Raw genomic sequence first — 26079 nt, 5'->3', positions numbered from 1 at the left:
GAAGAAGTCTGCTTATTAGTTGTTATACTCCAAGCAACAGAGCCAGCAGTGCAAAGGAGGGACTCATGGTACTTTGATCACCTTACGTGTACAAATTTGTCTCTACTGCACAAAGAGAGCTGTACAAGATTATTCCTACTTTTGCCAACATAATAGGCGGAGTTTTCAGAGGTCAGGTAAATACTCTCCTGTCTCATTTGAAAATGATATTACCAAAAATTTATGATGTCTTGATCACGATGTAGCCCAAAACTTCTAACACAGTCTCAGCTTCACATATAGATACTTCAGTATCACATTTATGTCTGTACACCAAGAAAATATCCTAAGTTTCTAAAGTACTCTTGCAATAATAATTTTAAAAATTACCCCAGTATCTTCTCTCATGCTCTTATTTGGCTGCAAAAACAAGTCATGGCATATATGGCAGTGGAAGAAAGAAATACATTGCTTTCTTTTAAACATTTCCCCCACATTTTAAATAAATGTGGTCTTCTTTTATCCTGTTGTTTTGGTGCTCGATGATCACATTCTGCAGAAGACCAGCTGATAACTGCTGGAAGAAACATAGAGATTGTTAGCATTGCGTGTCCACTGTATAGATCATTTTCCTGATTATGCATTAGATGGGGAATTTTGATAATTCTGGAGCAAAGATTTCAGCTTCAACATTTCCAATACATTTATTTTTGCTGCCATTTCAGATTAAATAGCTTCCATCTCTAATTTTATACTGTTAAGCTTTACCCTTGAGTAAGATGTAAGAATTAATTACCTACAACTGGGCAAGTTGTCTGAGAAATTCCCAGACATATTTTCTTCCTTTCCTTTAACATATGTGGATTTCCCTTCTAGTAGAGGATCATTCATAGTCAAAGATACATAGACATTGCTGTAGTGATTGAAGTTTTTTTTTTTTTGTCAGTTGTGGGGCTTGAACTCAGAGCCCATGCCCTGTCCCTGAACTGGCTTTTGCTTAAAACCAGTGCTCTAACACTTGGAATTACAGCTGCACTTCCAATTTTTTTGGTGGTTAATTGGAGATAAGAGTCTCACAGACTTTCTCGCCCAGGCAAGTTTTGAATTGAGATCCTCATATCTCAGTCTCCTGAGAAGCTAGGATTACTTTTTTTCCGTCCTTCATTATTGTCTTTTTAATTTTCAGATTACATTTTGAGTTTCTTATATTAAACTTTCTTCTAACCAGATATAATCGTACCTGAGAATTCTATCTTCTCTTTTTTCTTCTCTCTTAGGTAACTTAGTAGACTTTCATGACTAATTTCTAATGTGATGATTCTCAAACATACAAGCCTCAATCTCATTCTTTTTTTTTCCACTCTGATTTACTTCTACTCTTCTGAACAGCTTCCACATAGCTTTTTAATACCAAATTTAAAATCAATCTCAATCTCCCATTGTCCTTTAGCTTCTATTTATTTCTGTCTTTCCCCCAAACAATTAACAGTGTTTGCATTTAGTCCTCGAACTGAAGTAGGAAGTTGACATTCTGTTTGTTCCACCAGAGTCTAAGCAAGATGAATACAAGCATTTTGTTTCACTTGTCTTATATAGCTAATGTCTAGTAAAGTACCAAGCTTATTGCAGGTTCTTGATAGATATGCAACTAATACACGAATAAATTCTTGACTTGTCTTTTCAAAGGCAATTCTTGAACTCATCTTTATTCCCTCTTCCCTTTTTACTGTCACTGTCATGGACTTCTCTGTTCTTTCTTGTGCCATGATCTTCTTTCCTTCTAACTGCCCTGAGGGGGCATTCCTAGAACAAAAGTCTGAGCAGGTCTCTCTCCAAAAAGAAAACTTTTGTTCTTCTAAACTCTTCAGCATGGCTTTCAACACAAGTGTTTGGCTTCTCATCATCAGCCAATTCTCCTGTATGAACCTTATGCTCTGCCTAGTTGGATTTGCTTCCATTCTTAAATTCAGTGCTCATTCTTCCATTTTCCATCAACTTCCTGAGGATGTTCTTCCTTCGAATATACGTCTTCTCTTCTTGTGTTATAGTAAGACCAATCAAACATCACTTCAGTGAATTTGTTTCTGTCCCTGGCAGTTTCTTCCTATGTAGTGTCCTCATCATAATTTGCTCAACATTTTCTCAAAGAATCTTCATAGTATTTTTATTCCATGCCCACTTGGCCTACCATTGTGAGGAAGATTCATGCTGAATTCACATTCTGCCCCCATTGTTCAGCAAGAGCACACCATATATACAGTGACTAGGCCTTATCTGAAATAGAAGTGGAGGCTCTAAATCTGGATTGAACTGCAAGCATGGGATAATGGATGATCTGGTTATCTGATATTTTTTTAAAAGGATCAAAGCATTATTATTATTCAAGAGCAGGTCTGCAGTGGAACAGGGGGAAGGGCTGAGAGAAGAGACAAACAGTAGTTGGCCGATTGTTTTTGTATCTGTTGGAATTATCTGGACAACTTCCGACCTTGAACTGTAAGTTTCTAAGAAGTCCATCTCCACATGTTTTGTGATAAAGTTAGCACTAGCTGTACTCCAGCACTTGCTGCAGTCATTTAATCTAAGCAGAAACAAGTAACAACTGGTACAGTTTCAACCTACAGTTAAATGAAAAATGACTTGGCTCCAACTTCAAACTATGCTCGCTTAAAAGCAGTGAAGTGGGAGTGTTAGTAACCTTTATTCTACTTGCTCTTTTTGGAAATTATTCCTCTGTTCTCCATTTGTGTTACATTACAATCCCCTGACTTGATGGTAATAAGCATATGATAATATATCATCATATACATGTATCTGTAACTCACTTATGTCATGGACAGAACAGACTACATTGGTTCTGTAGCTAATAGTACTAAAGCTAAATCAATTTCATAATATTACATTGTTTCAAGTTCTTATAATGTACTCTGTGTAGATAACAAGTGAATCTACTTTAACTTTTGATTTTTAACTCACACTTTTACTTCCTTAAGCTCTTGCATGTACATTGATATCAGATTGCTTTATTCAGAAGTACCCATCAAGATCTGTTATTTGTCTGAGCAAAGAGCACAGAACCTAGCATATACATTGTAAACATACCCTATTTGATTGAATGAACCACATTAAGAAAGCCAGTGACTCAACTTTGATCTAAGGACTACATGGGGGGACGTGCCACCTACTCCCAAGCCAAGGTGTTTTACCATATTGGGATTAGTAAGGGAAGGAGTTACTAAATCCAGTGAGACTTGACTTCCTCAGTTTCTATAGGCAATGATCTCTGCCAAAGAAGATGATATTCCTTCAACTATTGTCTTGATTATATCAAATCCTTCAACTTCAGACAGAAATTCTTCCCTTACTACTAAAGTATAAAAACTGTGGGAGAAGAATGTTTGCAGCACATTGAGTTAATCACATAGCCAGCAGGAATTAAGAAAACTGGATCAGAGCTTGCCATAAACTATTTTTGGCTCATAACATCACCACAGAAGGTAAGGGCAAGAATATCTCAAGAAAGGAGGCAGAAGGGAATTCCAGCTTGACTGGGGAAAACTGAATGAAAGCAGTCTTAAGCCATTAAAAACTAAAATTTCATTAATTGTAATCATTTTCTTACCACTAATCAAAAGTATCAAAATGAGTGATATAATAATTATTGAGTGCTACTTCATGTCAAATAATGAGCTGTTTTTCATGAGGTTATCTGGTTTAATCTTGTAAAAGAATAGTGGGAAACATGCAATATACTTATTTCATAAATAAGTAAAGGTTAAATAACTTGTATTTAGATAGTGATGGATGGGGATTAGAACTCAGGTCATTCGGACTCCAGTCCCTGTGAGCTTCACGTCCACATTACCATGTTCTACAAAGTGTTTTCCCTATTAGAAATTCTCATATATCTCTTACTCAAAGTCCCTCTTGAAAGTATAATAACATTTAACAATAATTGTGGCAAGACTGAGCTCAAGAGAGAAATCGAGTTTAGTTCTAAAGACATAAAATATTGTTTTGCTTACCAAAATTTTGATATCCCAAGAATATTCAACCATTGTGTTGGTGAAGCTTGGAGCACTTTGATTTCAACAAATAGGCCAAATTGAAAATCTAGTTTTGAAATGTGTTGTAACCTCATTAATAAGTGAACTGACCCATAAACAGGTCAGAGCATGTGATCCTCAACTACAGAGATTTTGCATTCAATATTAGCAACCAGATTGGCTTGCCACAAATGAAAACCAGTGGACATTAATCATTATAATTATTATTATATTATTAGCATTGTCCATTGTTATTATTAATGAAGAGAAAAATAGACTTCTATTTGCTCTATCATTAGCCTACAATGGTGGACATTCCACAGGAACCATGACAATTACATTGGTAGAGCTTTTGGACTTAGAGGAAAGAAAATCTCATTTAAAATCCAGAAAATAAAGAACATATCAGAAAACTAGACTGATATGCTATGGAGTGGTGTGGGTATCTAGACACTTTCTATGGTCAAAGACAGCTTTGCTATTAAATGAGTTTTAGTACAAACCAAATGGAGAGAAGCTCAAAATTGGAAATGAAACCTTTAAAAAGTCCACGCATGTCCACAAAGCTTAATAATAACACAACTATCTAGTCTGTGTAATAAATATTCAACCTAATCTCTCCATAATAAATATATACTAGGTAGAAAGCAATTCTTTGATAGTGTCCCACAGAATACAGTTGCCTATCAAAATCATTTAGACATTCTAACATTTTATTTTCTTAAGAACACTGATTATTAATTGTACATTTATGAGTTATGAAAAAAGAAACTATTAATTGGGCTATGTGGGGGATCCTATAACATTTTGCAAGAGTCAGAGAGGGGGATGGAAGAAGATTAATGCCTGTGTAGTGCCAGGAGGGGACTAATAGGATTATTCCTTATGAGGCCAAAGCTTTCAAACTGTTGATTCTAATTTTAGCAAAACAATGCACTTTTGAAGCTCATGCACTTTCTGCCCAGAAATATTTTAAAAGTTCTTTTGACTAGAGTTAGAAACTTTATTGCAGTGATGAAGAGAGCTCTTGCTGCTCAGAAAGAGATAATTATCATATCTGTGAACAAACTAGCTTCAGTCTCTGTGTCTACATGTCTCTTCTTATATTTAAACTCACTAAAGTTGATAGGGTTTTTTGTGGTATTGGAGTTTGAACTGAGAACTTATACTTGTTAGGCAGGCACTCTACCACTTGAACCATGCCCAACCCCCTTTGGTAATTATTAGTTATTTTTCCCAGTACAGTCAATCAAGTACTACCATCTTCTACTTAGGCCTTCTGTAACTGGGATTACAGATGCACGACACACCAAGCTGATTGCTTATGAAGCCCCATTTCCTGGAAGTTACTCTGTATAATGTCTGGCATGCATTGGTGATATAACTCCTACTTTTCTTTCATGTATAGTAGACAATTATGTTGATAAATTTCTGGATGGATATTTATGAGGAAGGGTGTCTGGAATGTGTTACAGCATTTCAATACACAGTGTATCTGGTCTTGCTAATGTCTACTTTAATTTTGGGCATTTCACATTACTATCCTCCCAAAATGAGGAAAAGGTTAGGGAAACAATGCCTATAAATCTACAAGTAAACATATTTGGTGGGAAGTAATAGGTTACAAATGAATTAGCTGAAGTGTAATAGAGTCTGTAATTTCTTTCTTTCTTTCTTTCTTTCTTTCTTTCTTTCTTTCTTTCTTTCTTCCTTCCTTCCTTCCTTCCTTCCTTCCTTCCTTCCTTCCTTTCTTTCTTTCTTTCTTTCTTTCTTTCTTTCTTTCTTTCTTTCTTTCTTTCTTTCTTTCTTTCTTTCTTTCTTTCTTTCTTTCTTTCTTTCTTTCTTTCTTTCTGTTGTAGGGCTTGAGTTCTGGGCCTGGGTGCTGTCCCTCAGTTCTTCAGCTCAAGGCGAGTGCTCTACCACTTGAGCCACAGTGCTACTTCTGGGTTTGTGGTGGTTAATTGGACATAAGAGTCTCACAGACTTTCCTGCCCAGGCTGACTTTGAACCACAATCCTCAAATCTCAGCCTGCTGAGTAGCTAGGATTACAGATGTGAGCAAGTGTAATAAAAGCCCAACAACACAAGTACCAGGAAATGGGTACTTACAAGATGGTAGGGTGTGGTCAAGCAGAGAGTGGCAGAAGAATAAAGAATGGGACTAAGAGAACAGAGGTAGAAGAATGGAGGAGAGAATTAGGGTAAATGCAGGCAAGAATCCATTGTATATACCACAATGTAAGGGAGAAATATAAGGGAAGCAGTGGATCTAGGCAGGGTGAAGATGTGGAAGTGGTGATACAGATCAAGATGCACTGTACACATAAACTGATGTGTTGAATGGCATAAAACTCAATACATAATCTAAAATTAAGAAAAGTAAGGGAAGGAGTGAGTTAGGAGGGGTAACTGAGAATATTGAAAGGGGTGACATGGATCCAGATGCATTATATTCATAAACTGCTTTGGTGAACTGCTACTCCTTTGGACCACTACTTAAAGATATTAAAAAATGACGCCCCAAAAAGTCTGCTTTACCAGTGGTATTGATACTCAGAAAAGTTTTCCTTCCCATGATAGAGCTCCCTCAAGCTTCTTCCTTCCATTCTTCTTTCCTTATGTACTTCTTCTCACCCTTCCTTTCTATTTCTTGTGCTAAATCTCTGTGAGAAAAATTAACAAGAATTTTCTGAGAAAGTATCATTCATCTTGTTACGGAGATTTGAGTCATTCTTGCTGAGCTCATTTATATGTTATCACGTAGCTAAAATCCTGCAAAAAAAAAGTCCCATTTCTCCAGAGATGACAGTCTGAGTAGGAAACAGATAGTGAGCTTTTCACAAACCATGTCTCTGTCTTCCTTACCCAAAGTGCCTCATGTTTTATTTGAACATGGCTTTCTTGTCCCTGTGTTCCAAATGCATTTGTTTATGAGTCTTTCTCAAAGGTTTTATATGTTTTCTTGAACATGATATCTTCATTAACTGGTTGTTTTGTTAGGCAATCACATATATTTCGTTGACATTTGTATGATCTGTAACCAATAAAAAGATAATTATGGTCCTTTACCTCCCTTCCAGATTCACTCATTCCTTAATGGTATAATTCACTTTCAGCGCATGGGTTCTGCATGAGCCATGTATGCTTGTTCCCTCTGAACCAACCCAAGAGTAGGAACAAGGATTCGCCTTCTTCTTACCTTCTAACATCTCATTTAGCATTAATAGAGGCACACTATTTACAGAACAATCTGTGCTCATAGAAACACGTGTATCAGAATACATAGCATAAAAAGTATCCAGTTCAAGGCAAGCCTATTCAAAACTCAGACTATTACCCCATGTGATGGTTATAGACCTCTCTTTTCCCAAATGTGTTCTTGCTGTGTTCAGAGGGCTTGCAGGTCCTTGTCATGAAGTCAGTCAGAAAGTTTCCTAAGGAGGTCACTGATTAGATACTGAAGCAGAAAGAGAACCTGAAACTCTCCTACTCTCTTGAGCTCCTGATCTGGTACACTGTCCTCTATACACCAAAACATCCTTGTACTGTGAGCCTCCTCTCACAAGTCTGTTAAAAGCCAGTTTCTAGGAAAGAAAATTCTGCTAGTTGAGAACTAGTGAGATGAGGTGTATGTGTCTGTAGAGGTTGTTGAACCACAAGTGGCAAGTACTCTGCCTTAAGTTCTGCTTTCACACATTTTATTCTGGCAGCAATGTGAAGGTTAGATACTATATGGTACTACTGCTGTGCTTCTCCATGAGAAGTATGATTTTTCTTATGTGCTCAGAGTAATTTCAGTGTATTTTCCTTTCTTTTGTTTTCCAGGAGGGGATTGAGCACAGGTTCTTGTCCATGAAAGGCAATGCTCTACTACTGAGCCATATTCCTAGCTCTCACAGTATTTCCTTATAGATAAATTCATTGTGGATTTTAACCTGCTCTCAGTTTGTGAATTATTTAACTGAATTAAAAAATTAATAAAGACCTTTAGTTCCTCTTTGTAACTATATAAAGTCACAGGGAAAAAAAATCTCAAAAAATGGTATGACATAGCTAGTTATATCTGCCTGGTACTTGAAAGTTTATGAACTACTTTGGTATATTATCTTATTTGAATCCACTAAGAACCAGATATCACTGTCTCTATTTGTACCTTGAAAGTAGAAACTCAATACAATTATATAACCTGGCCAACTTCTTTGTAATAGTAAACTGGTCATCTAAATCTTATATACCAATGCTAAACAGTTGAAAATTTTGCTCATATACATATGTGTACTTATTTAGGAATTTCGGATTCATGAGAATTCATTCATATACTAAATATGTCCTAACACTAAAAAATGGAATTTTAAAAGGTCATAAAAATAAAAATAAACAATTTTCCTTTAAGTTACTTTTTTTGGTTTTGGTCTCTTTTTTTTGCAGGGGTGTCTGAAATCAGGGCCTAGGGACTGTCCCATAGCTAGTGCTAGCCTAGTCCCTAGGCTAGTTCTCTAGCATTTGAGCCATGGCTCCACTTCTGTCTTTTTAGTTATTAATTGAAGATAAAAGTTTCATGGACTTTCATGCTTAGGCTGGATTTGAACCACACTCCCCAAATCTCAGCCTCCTGAGTAGTTAGGAATACAGACATGAGCCATATGCGCCTAGCCTAAATTACATGTTTTTATCAGTAAAATAAAGCACAAACAAGTGGTGTGTAAGTGATATTTTTAATGCTAAAAAAGGACTTAATGTGCTTTACTATTTTTGAAAATTTTTAATTTACTACTTGTAGTCTAGCAATTTGGAATTCAAGTCCTAAGTTCAGTTCCCTTGGATACTTGATTTTTATGGCCAGATAAAGCTGGAAATGTTAGTCAACATTAATATGTAAAGATAAGTGGAAGTGCCTTGTTGATCATACTGATTAAGTTACGAAAATCATTTTCAAGTCCGTTCACTAATCATGTAATGTTTTGCTCTTAAAATTCTGTTTAACATTTCCCTCCTCCTGACCTTAGCTAATTGCTCTTGCAGACTAATCAGAAACCATTAAGACACTGCCATCTCATATTAGCAAATCAGCTGAGATCTCCTGCTTTAGCTCTGAGTTGTAAAAATCTTGAAAGTCCTCACTGCCATCCCTTCATCAAGAGGAAGTTGAACAAACTGCAAGTCAATGACTTCTGAGAGATCTGAGGAGGTGAACCACAACCCAGAAATCTCCCTGCTGAGATCTGCTTTTCTGAACAGAAACCAGTGGAGCCATAAACCAATAGAAACACTTCAGTGATGATGCTGATGAATTGCTGCAGACCAAACGTGGCCTATATTTGGAGTGAGAAATATCACAGAAGCTGTGGTCCTGGAGAAATGACTCTTCTACAAGTCGTGATGGTGAAGAGACAGGAAGATCTCCCACGGCTCTGACTAGGACAAACATTGCAAATCGCACCCAGTACATGCTCTATTTTCTGATGGAGAGAGGAGGATGTTCTTGTCCGACTCTCCGAGAGAAATAGGTGTTTACTAGAGCCCAACACACCCACAGATGTTTGTTTAGACATCTTTGGCTTTTGTATATTACCTAAGGGTGAGTATGAGGGTGAAGGATATAAAAGCTAAGAACCATTCAGGAGGGCCAAAATCCAGGGAATGAAACCCAGCCACTCAATCCTTGAAATGTAATCATCAGATTACAGAACACTTTGCTTTCCCCTACCTCACCACCATACCAACAGGAGGCTAGAAAGAGAACCAAGACAGTGTTCTTGTTCATCTATGCTGTTAAACTTGATGACTTAAGCAATAAACTCTTCTCAAGGCTCTAGAGAGTAAGAAGTCCAAAATAAGGGCACCAGCAAATTCCCTCTCTTATGAGGAACCTACTCTTCGTGGTTGGCCATTTCCCTCTGTGTCTTCTTACAGTGGAAATGTGAACCTGGTTATCCTTTCTCAGGATATTAATTCCACTCATGTTAAGGGTCCCATCTTCTAATACCATAAATTTGGGAACTAAGATTTCAACATGTAATAAATTTTATTGGAACATGGGCATTGAGACCATTACACACAGACACCAAGAGGAAGATATTAAAGGAAATCAATATATTTGGACATCTTGAATTCAATAATTCAAGTTATTAAGGGATTCAAAATGTGGATGCAAATCAAATTTGACATCTCTACTACCTACAGCTACAGAAGACATTACACACCCAAAAGTACCAATTCCTGGATATACTTCTGCAAATTTTACTTTAAAGATCTAATTACTTCAGTTTCTAACATCTCAAATACAATATCTGGTTTTTAACTACAACCACAGAAATTATCAGGCCTACTAAAAAGTAAAAAGAAACAAAATCATAGTCATCTGGATTATTGAAAGCAATAATCAGAACTGGATGCAAATATAAACTATGTTTTGTAAGTATCAGTTAGAGAATTTTGAGACAATTTGATTGCAGATTGAGTACCCTTAGCTGAATTGCTCAGAACAGCAGGTTGAGTACCCTTTACCTGAATTACTCACAAGCAGAGGTATTTCAGATTTGGTTTTGTTTGTTTTGTTTTTGTTTCCAGTCTTGGGAATACTTACATATTCATAAGATATCATGAGAGTGTAATCTAAGTGTAAACACAAAATTTATGTTTCTACATACATTATATACATAACCTGAAGGTAAATCATATGTAGTATCTTTAGTGCTCCTGGGGTTTTGATGACAAACCTTTCACGTGTGGTGAGATGTGAGATTTTCCACTTGTTCCAGAATTGTGTTGATACTCAGAAAGGTTCAATATTGGAGTATTGTAGGTTGTGTATTTTTTATTTAGAGACGTTCAACCTACAATATGCTAGGAGCCCTAATCTATCGAGTAGATAGCATTCAGAAAGAACTGGTTTATGTGCACAGAGATGAACAGCCTACCAGGGGAGGGGGGACTCAAAACTACATAAACCTGAACTTGTTTTTATCTAGAAAATACAAAAAGACAAGTAAGTACCAGGCACCATTCTGACTATAACATAGATGAGCCCCAGTAGCAACTGAATAGCAGCTGGATAAATCATTTATTTCCTGGTTCTATTTACCATTGTGTTACTTGGAATACATTGTGATACTATATGTCCTCTGATTTTTTAAACTTATTTATTGCTTTTTGTTGTTGGTTGTGGGGCTTGAACTCTGAGCTCTGGCACTGTCCCTAAGCTCTTCAGCTCAAGGCAAGTGCTCTACCACTTGAGCCACAGCGCCACTTCTACTTTTCTGGTGGTTAATTGGAGGTAAAGGTCTCAAGGACTTTCCCACCCAGGCTGGCTTTTGAACGTGATCCGCAAATCTCAGCCTCCTGAATAGCTAGGATTACAGAAGTGAGCCACTAGTGCCTGGCTAAGCTTTTATTTACATAGGAATTACAGGAGTTCTCTGCTTAACCTGACTGCTACTTTGGAGTGATACATATGAATCAAAAGCTAGTCTTAATAAACCAGTATGATTAAAGAGGCAAACTAGCCTGACTAAAAGTCAACCCAACTTCCACTTAATTTGAATGTAGGATAGTTTCAGGTGAATATTTATCTCCAAGTTACTTTAATTGACACTAGTGGGATTTGAGGCATTTAGGTTTCATTCTTTCTCTAGTTGATGATGACAGAGCTGGAGTGCTCATCCAATATTCATTTCTAGCGCTCATTAAATATGGCAGGTCCATTTTATAGCCAATCGGTGAACAGAAGTAGCCTGAATCACTTTTAAATCAAAGCTAGAATGTGAGTTCTTCTCATGCTTTGTCTTCCCCAATGGCACAGCTCTCAGTATCACAGCTGTGTAGATGTCATTGTCTTTAGGGGTTACAGCTGTCTTAGACATGCCTTGTGGAAGTCAACTTGGCATCACCAAGTTTTCAGACTCATACCAGCTCCCTCCCTCCATACATTTAATCACCTTCACTATAGAGAATAGGTAAGAAATTTATGTGTTTGCTTATCACAAGGATTTCAAAATTCATTTATTAACCTAATATAACTTAGCCAATACTGAATGGTCAAGTATTCTTGAAACAATTATGGCTCTTGTTTCTCTAGAATTTTTCTGCAAGAAGAAGGAAATTACAACATAGTACACTCATTTCATAAAGTGCCACACGGGCTTATTCTTAGGCTACATAGTGAGCAAATCCCTTATATGTGGGCTAACAATGCAACTTAGAACCCTGTATGTGAACATTACAGTTTCTATTGATGCTGTATTTCAGGTAAGACATGTACAGGTTTAGTGTAAGAATAAGGAGAGCCTATAATTGTTTCAATAGTGTACCAGCTCTTCTTATTCAGAATAACACATTTTAACCTAACCTAATTTGTCTCAAGGTGTTTATCACAAGGATTTCAAGTATATCTTTCTTCTAGTGAACACACATTCATTTGCTATTCTGTGGCCTCCACTACTACACATACATATTAATTATGTTAGTAATAAATTTAATATTGTCTTTAAGAAGGTGGCAAAGCACTAGAGGGACCAAGGGTGAACAAATGCAGCACACTGGACACTGCTCAAATGAAATATACAACTTGCAGGTGGGGGTGGAGGGATCAACTGGGAGAGAGTGAAGGAAGAGGCAATATTGTCCAAAAAGGAATATATTCTTTTCTTGACCTTTTTTTTTTTTTTTGGGTCCGGTCATGGGGCCTGAACTCTGGGCCTGGGTGCTGTCCCTCAGCTCTTCAGCTCAAGACTAGCGCTCTACCACTTGAGCCACAGCGCCACTTCCGGCTTTTTTCTTTTTGCTTATGTGGTGCTGAGGAATCGAACCCAGGGCCTCATGCATGCAAGGCAAGCGCTCTACCACTGAGCCACCTTCCCAGCCCCTTTTCTTGACTTATTTAACTGTACCATCATTGTATGTCACCTTTATAATAACAATCAAAAGCTTAAAACATACACAAAAATCATATGAGAAATAATGTGCAGAAAAAATAAAGCTCATATATTTGTTAAATGTATGAAAATTAACTATTTAAAGAATAAGTGGATTTTGACATTTCAAGAATTCAAGTGCATTATCATAATATTATGGAAATGTTAGCCTACTTTTTACTTGGACTGCCCACTTGTTTATTAAAATGAAAGCAAATAGGTAGTTACCTACCTACTCAGTTAGAAGTCTTAACATAAGAGATAAAATTTTGCTTAACTCTCATACTTAAAGGAAAAGACAATGATAGCATATCACTCTGAAATGGAAACAATAGGCACTACTGAAAAATTAGATTTTATATTTTATATCTCACCGACCTATTAAACATAGATACATCATTCAAAGCAGTTAGAATTTTATCAGTCATTTACTTCTGATTGCTTTATTTTTTATATTTTATAGTGAAATTTCAATATATCTACAAAGATAATTCATAGGACAAACTGGTAGATTAGATACAATAAAAAAATTTTCAAAAACAAAAGTTGAAATTTGGACTTGGTGCCAATGGCTCATACCTATAATCCTAGGATGCTGAGCTCTAAGGATTGAGGTTCAAAGCCAGTCCAGGCAGGAAAGCCCATGAGACTCTTATCTCCCAAAAGCCAGAAGAGGAGTTATGACTCAAGCAAAATATTAGAGCATAAAATGTCAGGGTCAGAGCCTAGATCCTGAGTTCAAGCCCCAGGTCCAACACACACACACACACACACACACACACACACACACACACACACAGAAACTGTTGAAATATATTTACCAAATATTTACCATAAGCATTGGTTTTGATCACAAAGAAAGCATTGTCAGTTAATATTTGATGTTTTTAATATTTGATATGCTTTAATATGGACTCAAAAATCTTCTGTGAATCAGGAATAGCACTGGACATTAAACAAGTGTTTTCTGTTAGCAAGGAGCTCACAGTTGGGTGAGGAGACTTCAGTCAAGAATGCAAAGTTTGTGCCAGGAGCTGGTGGCTCATACCTGTAATCCTACCTATTCAGGAGGCTGAGATCTGAGGATCATGGTGTAAGGTCAGCTTGGGCAGGAAAGTCCATGAGACCCTTATCTCCAATTAACCACCAGAAAACTGGAAGTGGCGCTGTGGCTCAAGTGGTAGAGCACTAGCCTTGAGCTGAAGAGCTCAGGGTCAGTGCCCAGGTCCAGAGTTCAAGTCCCATGTCTGACAAAAAAAAATACAAAATTTAATGACACTCAGGAGTGTTAACAGCACTCAGAAGGGCACCTAACCCAAGCTATGATGAAGTGACAAGGAGCGAGTGAGTAAGAATTGGCCAAGAGAAAGACACAAATCATGATGGAGAGAGAGAGAGAGAGAGAGGTGAGGGGGAGGGAGGGAGGGAGGGAGTATAAGCAACATTGTAGAAGAGAGGAAACTGGTTTTAGAACTCCTAGCCAAGTTGTACATTGAACTACAGGGAGCTTGTGATGTCCCATAGAACATTCTACTTTGGTGGGGATGGCCATGTTTTCTTCTCTTACATATGGTTACCACCAGATTCATGTGATCATCTACTTGAAACTAGAAAATGTGAATAAGGAATGGAACTTTTAATTGTACTCGATTTAAATTTGTTTCAAAAGTAGCCAGCTACAGTTAAGAGTCTAGCCTAGCAAGCAGTGCAACTATAGATTATGAGCTACTGAAACATAAGGCAGACACAACGTCTACTTATGGAAGAGTTGTATAAACCATCTTAAATAGTTTGGAAATCAGCTTGAAGGTAAAGAGCAGTGAGTGGTTAAGAATATCAAGGAACATGTAGGGTGATCTTTTCTCTTTAGGACCAAGCATCATTCAGGCAGCTGTATTATAGGATGGATAGAGAGACTGGATGCTTAAAGCAAAGAGAGCAAAAAGCTGTCAATCAGAGTAATACTGAAGGAAGAGGAAGACAAAGAAGGAGGAGATTTTGAGTTGACTATAGGACCACAAAATTTAAAAAAAATGTGCAATTGGACACTAGGTGGGCACTTTAGAAAATAAACACAAAAATAGACCTAGATATTATTTATTCAGTCATTGCATTCATTAGCAGAAACTTCCTAACAGTTTGTTAACATCTTACAACCTCCATGAATTCAAGTTTAATTAAATGCATCTAATGCATTTTTCAATGCAATCAGAATCTTAGAGTGCCTGTAAGTTTCACATTAAACATCAATTAGCATTGTGTACTATATTGAAAACCATTAAAATAATTTTAACTCTAAGCTAGTTATATTTTGCATCAATTGGACATTAGTAATTTCTCAAATGCTAAATTAAAGGGTGTTTTCTCCCAAAGTACATACTAGGAATGGATGATGCTCTAAATTAAAGAGACTTGATTTGAGAATAATAGAAATGTCCTTTCACTTGCCAATAAAATAAATATTTTTCTTCTTAAAAACTTTTTTCCTGGCTTTCAAAACACAGTTTTATTATCTCAAAAAGCATTGTCAAAATTGATATAAATCATCCCAGATTTCTACAGATAACAACCATGGCCCTTCTCAGAGCATAAAAAAATAAACAAGCAAATATTATTTCAGTTCTTCACAATAACTATTTTAGTGCTCTAGACTCATATCTCACATCTAAGCAAAAAAAAAAAAACTTTATGAGAAATTTAGTCCCTTAAAAACATTTCAGGGCTGGGAAGGTGGCTCAGTGGTAGAGCGTTTGCCTTGCATGCCTGAGGCCCTGGGTTTGATTCCTCAGCACCATATAAGCAAAAAGAAAAAAAGCCGGAAGTGGTGCTGTGGCTCAAGTGGTAGAGCACTAGCCTTGAGCTGAAGAGCTGAGGGACAGCACCCAGGCCCAGAGTTCAGGCCCCACGACCGGACCCAAAAAAAACAAAAAAACAAAAAAACATTTCAATCATAGCCACAAATAATAAAATGAAATGGTCTCTTTGGGACCTTGATAATACTTTCCCAGTTAATTGTATACATCTTAGTAATTTTCACACCGAATATCTAGTCCCTTTAGGTATTTTCTCTAAAGCTGTATTGTGCCTTTCCAAATGTCAACTTGGTTGCATCCAGAAAAGTTTGTCTGGGTGGGCAGTTTGGTCTGCAGAGTACATTTGCCATAGAAACGATGTTTGAATTGTTGAACAGGTTTCCAGCTGACATACAGATGCCAATAGGCCTTGAGAATGTAATTAATGACATTGTGGGACCAGAAACAACCTCCTCGTTATCAAAGAGCCTGTGAGAAGCATAGAAGAGGTGAAAAACCTAGAGAAGGACTGTAAACATGAAGAAAGGAAATGCGATGGAGAAGATGGGAAGATAAAGAATAAGGTCTGAGACCACTGGAAACGTTTCTGGTTTTGACAAACACTTAGAATGTTGAAGATGAGATAGACATAGAGGGAGAGGGAGAGAGAGGGGGAGAGGAGAAAAAAGAAAAGAGGGAAAGAAAGAGATGGTAGAAAGGTAGCTAATAGCTAGCTACACGATAGATAGATAGATAGATAGATAGATAGATAGATAGATAGATAGATAGATAGATAGATAGATAGATAGATAGATGCTATGTAACAGTTATTTCTGCTTTCAATTTCTCTTTCATTTTGGCCCTCTGGCATTTACTGAAGGAGGAAATAAAGAACAGGAGTGTAGAAGCTGACAATGAAAAAGAGCTTTCTTTCCTCCCCCATCCTTCCCTAGAGTTGGCTCCTTTCAGCTCTGCTCAGATTCTGTTTCTCCCTTTCCTCTCTTTCCCCAATTCTCACTACATCATGTTGAGATAAAAGACTGTATACAAATTTTTTTTAAAAACTTCAAAAAACAACAAAGGCTACCCGGTGGTGGCTTGTTTTCTGTAGATAATTATAATATTGGCCACTGTCTTTCAGAACAGTCACATGCTGTGGTTACATAGCAGTAATGAAGAGATCACGCTGGGAAGTGAAGTCTTCTTCTCCTCTGGGATTCCATGCAGATTTGCCTTCTTCCAGAAAGGGTTTCAGAACAGGGGGTGGGGAAAGAGACACAGCACTAAAGAACAGCAGACAGAATTGTCTGGATCTCCCGTTTTGCTAGAAAAGGTACTCTTGCAAGAAACTCAGTTTGCAAACAATGAACATCTTTTGTGTTTCTTGTTGGCAAAGCAATTGATTCTAGTTAGAGATTGGCTGGGTGCCACCCTGTGAGCAGTTTGTCTTTTCTGTTCTGAAGATACACTAGGCAGACTGCAATTGAGGATTTCTTTTCTTCCTTTTAGTAGAGCTGACTTAACTTATTTCTTGCTTCTGACTGCACCTCTGCTGTAACGAACCGCATGCAGATCAGAGCTCACACTTTGTAAGATAAAAAAATATGATAAAAAACAAAAATATAGACCTTGTGAGGCACATTTTTTTAAATCTAGGAGAAAATAATCCTTTTTTTTTTTTGGCAGTCTTGGGTTTTAAAGTGAGGGCCTGGGCATTGCCTCTGAACTTTGTGCTCAAGGCTAGTGCTGTATGACTTGAACCACATCTCCACTTTCAATATTTATTTATTTATTTATGTAATTTATTAGAGATAAGAACCTCATAGACTTTCCTGCCCAGGCTGGTTTCAAACCTTGATCCTCTGATCACAGCCTCCTGAGTAGGTAGGATTACAAGTGTAGCCAGAGAGGCCAGGCAACCATTGCTTATATCAAAATTTCTCCCTCAAAATGTGATCTATTCAAAGAAAGCAAATAACCCAACACCTGGTGCTGTGAACCACTGTGTTCATAGAGGTGTTGTTTAAGTTTTTCATTGCTAATGTGGGTAGGTCAAAGATGGACCACACCTCAAGAACAACATGAAGTGCTCAGAGGAAGCCACCACAACCATTACATTTCCATTTCTTCCTTTGAGGAATGTAAAAATGCTTAGATTAAGTCTTATTTATATTTGTTCATTTTATTAAGAAAGAACGGGCATCTGCCACTCAGACCTCATCTGGCAGCCCCTTCCTAGCCTCTGTTTAAGGAAAGATAGATTTCTTTCAATGGGACATATATTACTTAGGATTTCATATGAAATATTTAATAGTTAATGATATTTTCCATATTAAATAGTATTGAATAATTGGCATTTGGATATTGAACACTTTGAGAACAGCAGGAGTTGAAGAACCTGCAATGGATCATAGAAAAGTCCAGATGGACAAAAGCAGAGCTTTCTTCCTCCCATGAATGGGGGCTCCGTAATGCAAGGAGATTATGGGTAATTTCCATTCCCTCAGTGTCCACACCTTTTGATTTGTGAGACCAACTCTGAGCCATATCTATCGTGAGTATGTACTTGGCTGCCCCAGGCTTGGATTTAGAAGAGAAAGCTTATGCCCTAAAAAGCCCACTGAGGAGGTAAAGTGTTCCCCCAGAACCAGAAGGATACCTTTTGCTTGATCTCACACATGGAGAGAAACACAACTGCTCCTCTTTTATGTAATAGCTACTTGGGAGAATTTAGAAGGACCACAGCTCCAGACCAGCCAGGAATAGAGTTAAGAAGAATTTATCTCAGAAAAATAAGTTGAGCATGGAGGTAACACACATGTAATTCCATCTATGCAAGAGACAAAAAGAGGAGGGCTAAAGTCAGCCCAGGTTAACTTTCAGATATGTTTAATAAAAACAGATTAAATCAAAATGGGCTGAGAATGTGGATTAAGTTGTCTAGTGCTTGCCTAGCAAGCACAAGGCTCTCAGATCAAACTTCATATTCCAATAATAAACACCACAAATCCAAGCAAGTAGAAAAAGGTGTGTTCTGCTGTTTCATTGCCACTAATGTCAAGGATAAAAGAAGAACCCTTCATTTGAGCAAATGTCCTGATGAGAGCCAAAAGAGTTGTTAAAGAGTTATTATTTTAGTACATTGTATTACAATGACATAGAATAACTTGAAAATATAGTTTTAATTGAAATACTTTTTAACCATAAGGTGATCCCATCTTGTTGTACCTTAAAGAATTTGACATGTGGCAGTCCTGTGTGGTGGCATATGCCTGTAATCTCAACTAGTAACAGTTGTGAGGATTTCAGCTTGAGGCTATTCCAGGCAAAATGTTACCAAGAGTTGGGCACTGGTGGCTCATGCCTGTAATCCTAGCTACTCAGGAGGCTGAAATCTGGTTTGAAGCTCGCCTGGCCAGGAAGTGTCTGTGGGACTCTTATATACAATAAACCACTCAAACAAATCAGAAGTGACTCTGTTGCTCAAGTGGTAGAACTAGCCTTGAGCACAAAGAGGCTCAGGGACAGAGCTCAGGTCCTGAATTCAAGCCTCACAACCAACAACAACAAAAACACCAAAATGTTACCAAGTCCTAATCTTTTTTGGGGGGAGGGGGAGGGGGTGTCTGGTCGTGGGGCCTGAACTCTGGGCCTGGGCACTGTCCCTCAGCTCTTCAGCTCCAGGCTAGCGCTCTACCACTTGAGCCACAGCACCACTTACGGCTTTTTTCTTTTTGCTTATATGGTGCTGAGGAATGGAACCCAGGACCTCAGGTATGCAAGGCAAGCGCTCTACCACTGAGCCATCTTCCCAGCCCCCTAAGAACTAATCTTAATCAACAAGCCAGACATGGGTATGTGGGCCTGTGACCCCAGCTATGTGGGTATGAAGAATATGGCATCAGAAAGATGGCCCCAGACAGAAACTCAAGACTATCTGAAAAAGAACCAAAGCATAAAGGATTGTGAGCATGGCTGAAGTGGTAGAGTGCATGCAAGTTTTGACAGTTGGTTGGAAAACAGAGTTCCTACCACATTCCACTGAAATTTTAAACTTTTATCAAGAAATATACACTTCTGAAATATTGTTTACTGAAGAGATAACCATTGAAAACTAAATACACAAACTGGATAATGCATTAGATTGGGATGACAATAACTTCACCACTGGAAACAAGTTTAGGGCAGGGAGGACAAAGCATGTGATTGAGTCAAACTTCAGCAAACTGAGGAAAGTGAAGTCTTTTTAACAAGTTAGATCTGTTTATGAATAATCAATAGCTGAGATAAATAACTTATTTTGTTTTTCTGCTATTATTATTAACGAGTATTTAAAAACTGCTTTTTTAAACTTTATTTTCTTGTAAAGATGCTGTACAGAGGGGTTACGGTTACATCAGTAAGGTGATGAGTCCATTTCTCGTTGAGCATTGTTACTCCGCATTGCAACAATGATATTTGCGGGGGGGGGGGGCGGGGAAAGGAGGGAGAGGGAACGCATTGTGGGGAGAGGAGTGGGGGAGATGGGGGGAAGTGATAGTAGGAGAAAAACAAAGGAGGGGGTAACATGCTTTTTGTTTTTTATAACAGTGTTGACTTGGACCCATAAAGTAAGTGAACACCAGAGAAAGGCCTGCCTTTCCTGCCTTCATTCTGTATCTGTCTCCTTTGTCTTAAAACTTTGGGTCAGACTTCTACTTAAGTCTACACATAGATGTGTTCAGCATTCCAAGGGTGACTTTCTAAAAACTGACGGTACCTAACCTGTCTCATCCCCTTCCGGGCTGAAAGCTCAAAGATAAGAGTGAGTACAACATTTTATTGTCAGCTTTACAACAGAATACTCCAGACCCTTGAAAGGATGTCTGAAAGCTTGTCCTTGTCCTAAATCTACAGTCACCTTGATTTTCAGGAACTGCAGAACCTCACAGACAGATCAGCCCATGATGAAAGCACACTCAAACACAAGCAATCATCTCATGGGAGCCCAATTGTCCACACCAATCATAAGGACTCCTTTAAAGCACCTTGTAGAACCAGAACTAAGATAATGGTCAATCAGATCCCACTTCTGACCTGTGTACCTCTTCCCCTACCCCAATTCTTCCTTATCTAAGTATAAGAGGCAGAAATGCCTACTTCCCCTCTTCCCTGCACAGCCATGTTGAATACATTCCTTTCTTTCACCTCTCACCATTACTCATCTCTAATTGGTGTATTGAGACTACTGGCCGAGACTAGTGTACTGAGACTCTCAGAGTTGGGCTGCTGCCTAAAACTCCAGGAACAATTATAGGGCAAGCTATTTAACTCCTAATTTCAGGTTTCATTTGTTTTAATTGTAAGGGAATACATAGTTATTAATAAAAGAAAACAACACAGAACAAGAAAAAAGCTATGTCTCATTGTTCAGTCTAACAAAGACAATCCATAAGCTATTTCTTCTTTACTGATGATAAAAGGCAACAGTTGTTCTTTACTTTAGAAAAAATAATGGTGTACTCACCAAAAAGCTTGATGAGGAGCTGTCTTTCAAATAGTAGAGAGCTAACTTTGAGCTCAGGGACAGTACCCAGCCCTGAGTTCAAGCCCTAGGACTGGTACAAAATAATAATGGTAATAACAACAATAATAATAGTTACAGTGCATTAATCAGGGCTTTCCAGATGAACAGAACCAGTAAGATGTGTATGTGATTGTAAGAGGGATTTACTAGGTTAGTTCGCGCAAACAGCGGGTAGATGTCCCACAATGGCTGTCTGAGCTGCATGGTGAGAGTCCACATTGGAAGACTGAAAACTGGCATTTGTTGTATGTCTGCAGGAGATGGCAGCAGTAAATGATTCACCTGTTCAAGAAGAGTCCACACCCTCCCATTAAGGGCCCTCCAGCCCATTAGTCTGTGCCACTCACATTCAGGACTGTACTCTTTCCTCAGATCGCTGACACACATTACAAGCATCTCGGGAAATGCCCTCATAGACACCTCCTCCACAAGTGTGTTTCACCAATTTTCTAGGCATCTCTCAATCCAGTCAAGATGACAACCAGGATGAACCATCACACTGGAGAAAGGTCTGTGGAAAATCACCATTAATTTTAAGACCATATGATCACCACAGATTTTGTTGTTGTTGTTGGAGATCTTGCTATGTGGAACTTAAGATCCTCTTGCTTCCATCTTACAAAGTGGCTCAGTCATAGGTGTGCACTCCCAAGCCTGTAAAGATAACCACATTTCACAGTGAATAGTTTTTATTTGTACTTTCATGGAAGGTTCATTTATTCATTTGTTTATTTGTGTGTTCTGACACATTTTGAGAGGGGCTATGATATCATAGGGATGCAGAAGTGAATGAACCCAATATCCCTGCTTTCGTGGAGTTTATCTTGTGAGGGTAAGAGAAAATCAACACATCAACTACAAAGCTTGTCAAATGGTTAAGTACTATGGAGTAAAAGAAACTAAGGAAAGAACATGGGCCCAGGAGGGTAATCTGTGATTTTTTTTTCTTTTCTTTTCTTTTTTGAGTCAGTTGTGGGGCTGGAACTCTGGGCCTGGGCACTGTCCCTCAGCTCTTCAGCTCAAGGCTAGTGTTCTACCACTTGAGCCACAGCGCCAGTTCCAGTTTTCTGGTGGTTAATTGGAGATAAGAGTCTCACTTTCCTTGCCCAGGCTGGCTTTGAACCATGATCCTCAGATCTCAGCCTCCTGAGTAGCTAGGATTACAGGCATGAGCCACCAGCGCCCAGCTGGTAATTTGCAATTTTAAACGGGGTGCTCAGGGAAGCGGCCCCTGAAAAGAATGAACAGAAGCAAAGGTAAGGGACAAAGGTAAGAAGACAGATGATTAGCCTAAGAACAGGCACCAAAGGTCCAGAGGTAAGATATAGACCAGTGAATTCCAGGAATAACCAGAAGCTGGAGTAGAGGACTGAGCCTCCCTTGGGAGATCCAAAGGACAAGAGGAATAAAATTCTTGCTCCTTTCTTTTATATTAGTGACATGAGAAGCCTTTGGAGGGTGTTGGGTAAACATTGTGTTATTGACATTTTTGGGAAACTTCATGTAAGGAACAGCTATAGAGGATTAAAAGGAATCAAGAAAAGGTTGCTGCTGTCACCCATGTGAGAGATGATGGTGACTGTAATATAGTGGTTTGCATGGCTCTAGAAGCTACAGACAACAGGACTGACTGATGTGAAAGATGGAGGGAAGTTAAAGGTGACTCCACTTTCAGGCTGCAGTTGCATTGGTTGATTTCAAGAGGACTGGGGAAGAGGGGACTTCATTGGAACAAACAAAGCATTTGGTTTAGACACCAATTAAAAGGGATGTGTGACTCTACAAGGGAAGGAGGGAGCAGTCCAGGATGAAACCTTGGTAGTTGTGAGGTTGCTTATGATACTTTAACCATGTGGTAGAGTAAGATATGGGAGGGCGTTGGGGTAGGATTGGCTTTGAGGCATAGAAAATTGAGTTTTGCAAGAATAATGAACAACATTAAATCTGGTGAAACACGCCAGGCACAATCGCTCATGCCAACAATCCCAGCTATTCAGAAAATGGGAAAGATATGGTTTGGAGGCAGGACATGCAAAAATTGTTCGAGACTGTTATCTCAACAAATAAGTTACACATGGTGGCATGCACCTGTGAACCAAGTTATACAGAGGGCTAGGTAGGAAGATCGCCGTTCAAGGCCAAATCCGTGCAAAAACAAAAGGCTTTATTGAAAAAATAATTAAGCAAAAAAAGCTAAGGACATGGTTCAAGGGGAGAGAGTACATGCATTACGAGGGCAAGGCTTTGGATTCAAACATAAATATCTTTTAAAAATAAGGTAGAGAGGGAGGAGTTGGGGAGGTGGGGAGGGAAGGGACGGTAGGGGAAAACAAAGGAGGGGGTAACAATGCTCAATAGGAAATTACTCATTACCTCACTCATGTAACTGTAACCCCTCAGTACAGTATCTTTACACTAAATATATATATATATATATATTTAAAAAATAAAGAAATTTAAAAATCAGATAGAGCAGTCAAGTAGGACTTTATTAAACCACATACTGTCCTAAAGGAATAAAACATTTTGTGACTTGATTTTTCCATTGGTACAGATTTTTCAGAAAACCACTCTAACTTATGAGTTCTTATTGCTGTGATCTCCAAATAGAATACATAGTAAATTCTCTGTTCATGTTTGAACTGACACATTAGGGAATGGGAAGAAAGCTGCAAGCACCTATTTTATGAGAATTTGAATTTTAGATTTGGCATTGTGTCTGTATAGTAGAGTGCTAGCTAGCTTGGCATGCATGAGGCCGTAGGTTTGACCTCAGTAGGAGCAAGGAGCAAGAAGAGGAAGAGGAATGGGAGGAGAAGGAAGATGAAGAAGAGGAGAAAAGGAGGAGAAGAAAGAAAGGGCAGAGGAGGAGAAGGAGGAAGAGGAGGAAAAAAAGAGGAGGAGGAAGAAGAAAACTGCACCTTGCATTATCATGGTATATACTTTACATGAATTGACAATAATGTATGTGTATATGTATATATTTCTAACCAGTTTTTTTTTGGGGGGGGGATTTAAATGCTGGGCACACACTAAGAGCATAGGCAAAAAGGACTTCTTGCTTTTATTTGTGCCTCAGATCATCTGGAAATGTGTGGCAAGCCTAATATTTGGAAGTGTGTGTGTCAGTACATGACCAGCCCTTCGGTCTCAGTGAGGCTAGTCACTGTACTGTTAGCACCCAGGTGTGTCTCCAGAATTCTCACCCAGAAGTCAAGAGGACCATGGTCCCCGACTCAGTGGGCCCTCCTGGTTCTTACTCCTATGTGGAGTACCCTGCAGAGCAGTGCTGGCCTCAGCCTCTGCAGCTAAAGGAATATCGGTTGCATGGAGAAGCTGAAGGGCTTGAGAATATCGCTCTGCTTCCTTTGTTCTGTGTTTCTTCAATTATTTCATCGGAGAGAGACCCTCCGGGGTTCCTGCATTTGTCCTCAGAGGAGGGGGCTCAGCACAGCCAAGTCTGCAGGCGGCCGAAAAGCCCTGCGTGTGGCACTGTGATCATTTCTCGTCATTTCTATTTGCTGAAGCTATGTACCTTTGATTAAACCTGGCACAGCACTTCAGGAGCTACTGATACACATCAAAGAAGTTCGCTCTCCTAGATCAAAATAGACGGAAGGTTTGGATCCAGACCAGCACTGTGTGAGCACTAAGTACAAACCTCAGGGGGGAGGCGATTGCTTTTGGACAAGAATCAGAAAATAACCAAATGGATTTCCTCTATTTCTTCTGTCATTAGCAGTATGGTAAATGCCTTCATCCTCTCAAAAGAAAAATCCTTATTGGAATTTTATAAAAAAAAAAATTGGTTTGCAAGGTTAAAAAAATTATCGAGGTGGAAAATTTAAACAACTCTCCTAAATCTTAAACACTATGATAAGATAAATATAATTTATGTTTCATCAGTACAACAAATAATTTAGCTGTTTTTCTTTTTCTTTTGTACACAATTGTTGATAGAGACCAAATGGTTTGGAGAGTCTGAATTTCCACCGTCTCCTTTTGGTGATCTGGGAACAATTAAAAATTATATCTAGATATGTCAAAAGTAAAATCAAGTGGAAAAATTATACCTGGAAATATGGAGTTGAGACTTTTCCCCCCAAAAGACATGTTGAAAGAACAGAGAATTTTCAGGTTCATATAATCTATTTTCAGATACAAACATCTGATCTGTAATAGTCTATGAATATTTGTGTAGCTCCTTTTAAATGCCCATTTCAAAACCATATCAAATGTAAATTTATTAACAGATCACATACAATCTGCCTAAAAATAAATTTAATTAAATGGGTAGAAAGACAATTAAAATTTTCAGAACAAAACAGCAAATGAGTAATTTTTCTGTCTTCCCTATTTTTTTAAATTTTATTGTCAAGGTGGTGTACAGAGGGCTTGCAGTTACATATGTAAGGTAGTGAGTACATTTCTTGTCGAACTTGTTACCCTCTCCCTCATTTTTCTCCCACTTTCCCTCCCCCCAACACCCGCCCCTAGTTGTACAGTTCAGTGAGAAGCAATGAACAGTATCATTTTCCCCTTCTCAATAGCTCTGCAATGTCATAATGTAATTGGTCCTTTTCTGTTGTGAAAGCCATTGAGGCCCTAAGAATAAATTAAGGTGCTTGTCACCAATCATCTATTGAGTTAGTCATGACAAACTCAAAAAATATATTTTAGGCTTAGTCAGCTTTCCATTATCACAATTAGGTCGGTCATGTAGATATTCAGTGTTGTCATTGTATCATGAAAACAACCATAGGCCCCATACAAATGCCTGAGTG

This window comes from Dipodomys merriami, unplaced genomic scaffold (assembly GCF_024711535.1).
Source record: "Dipodomys merriami isolate MVZ:Mamm:240054 unplaced genomic scaffold, mDipMer1.0.p SCAF_16, whole genome shotgun sequence".
Classification (NCBI taxonomy): Eukaryota; Metazoa; Chordata; class Mammalia; order Rodentia; family Heteromyidae; genus Dipodomys; species Dipodomys merriami.
This window is presented reverse-complemented; position numbering follows the sequence as displayed.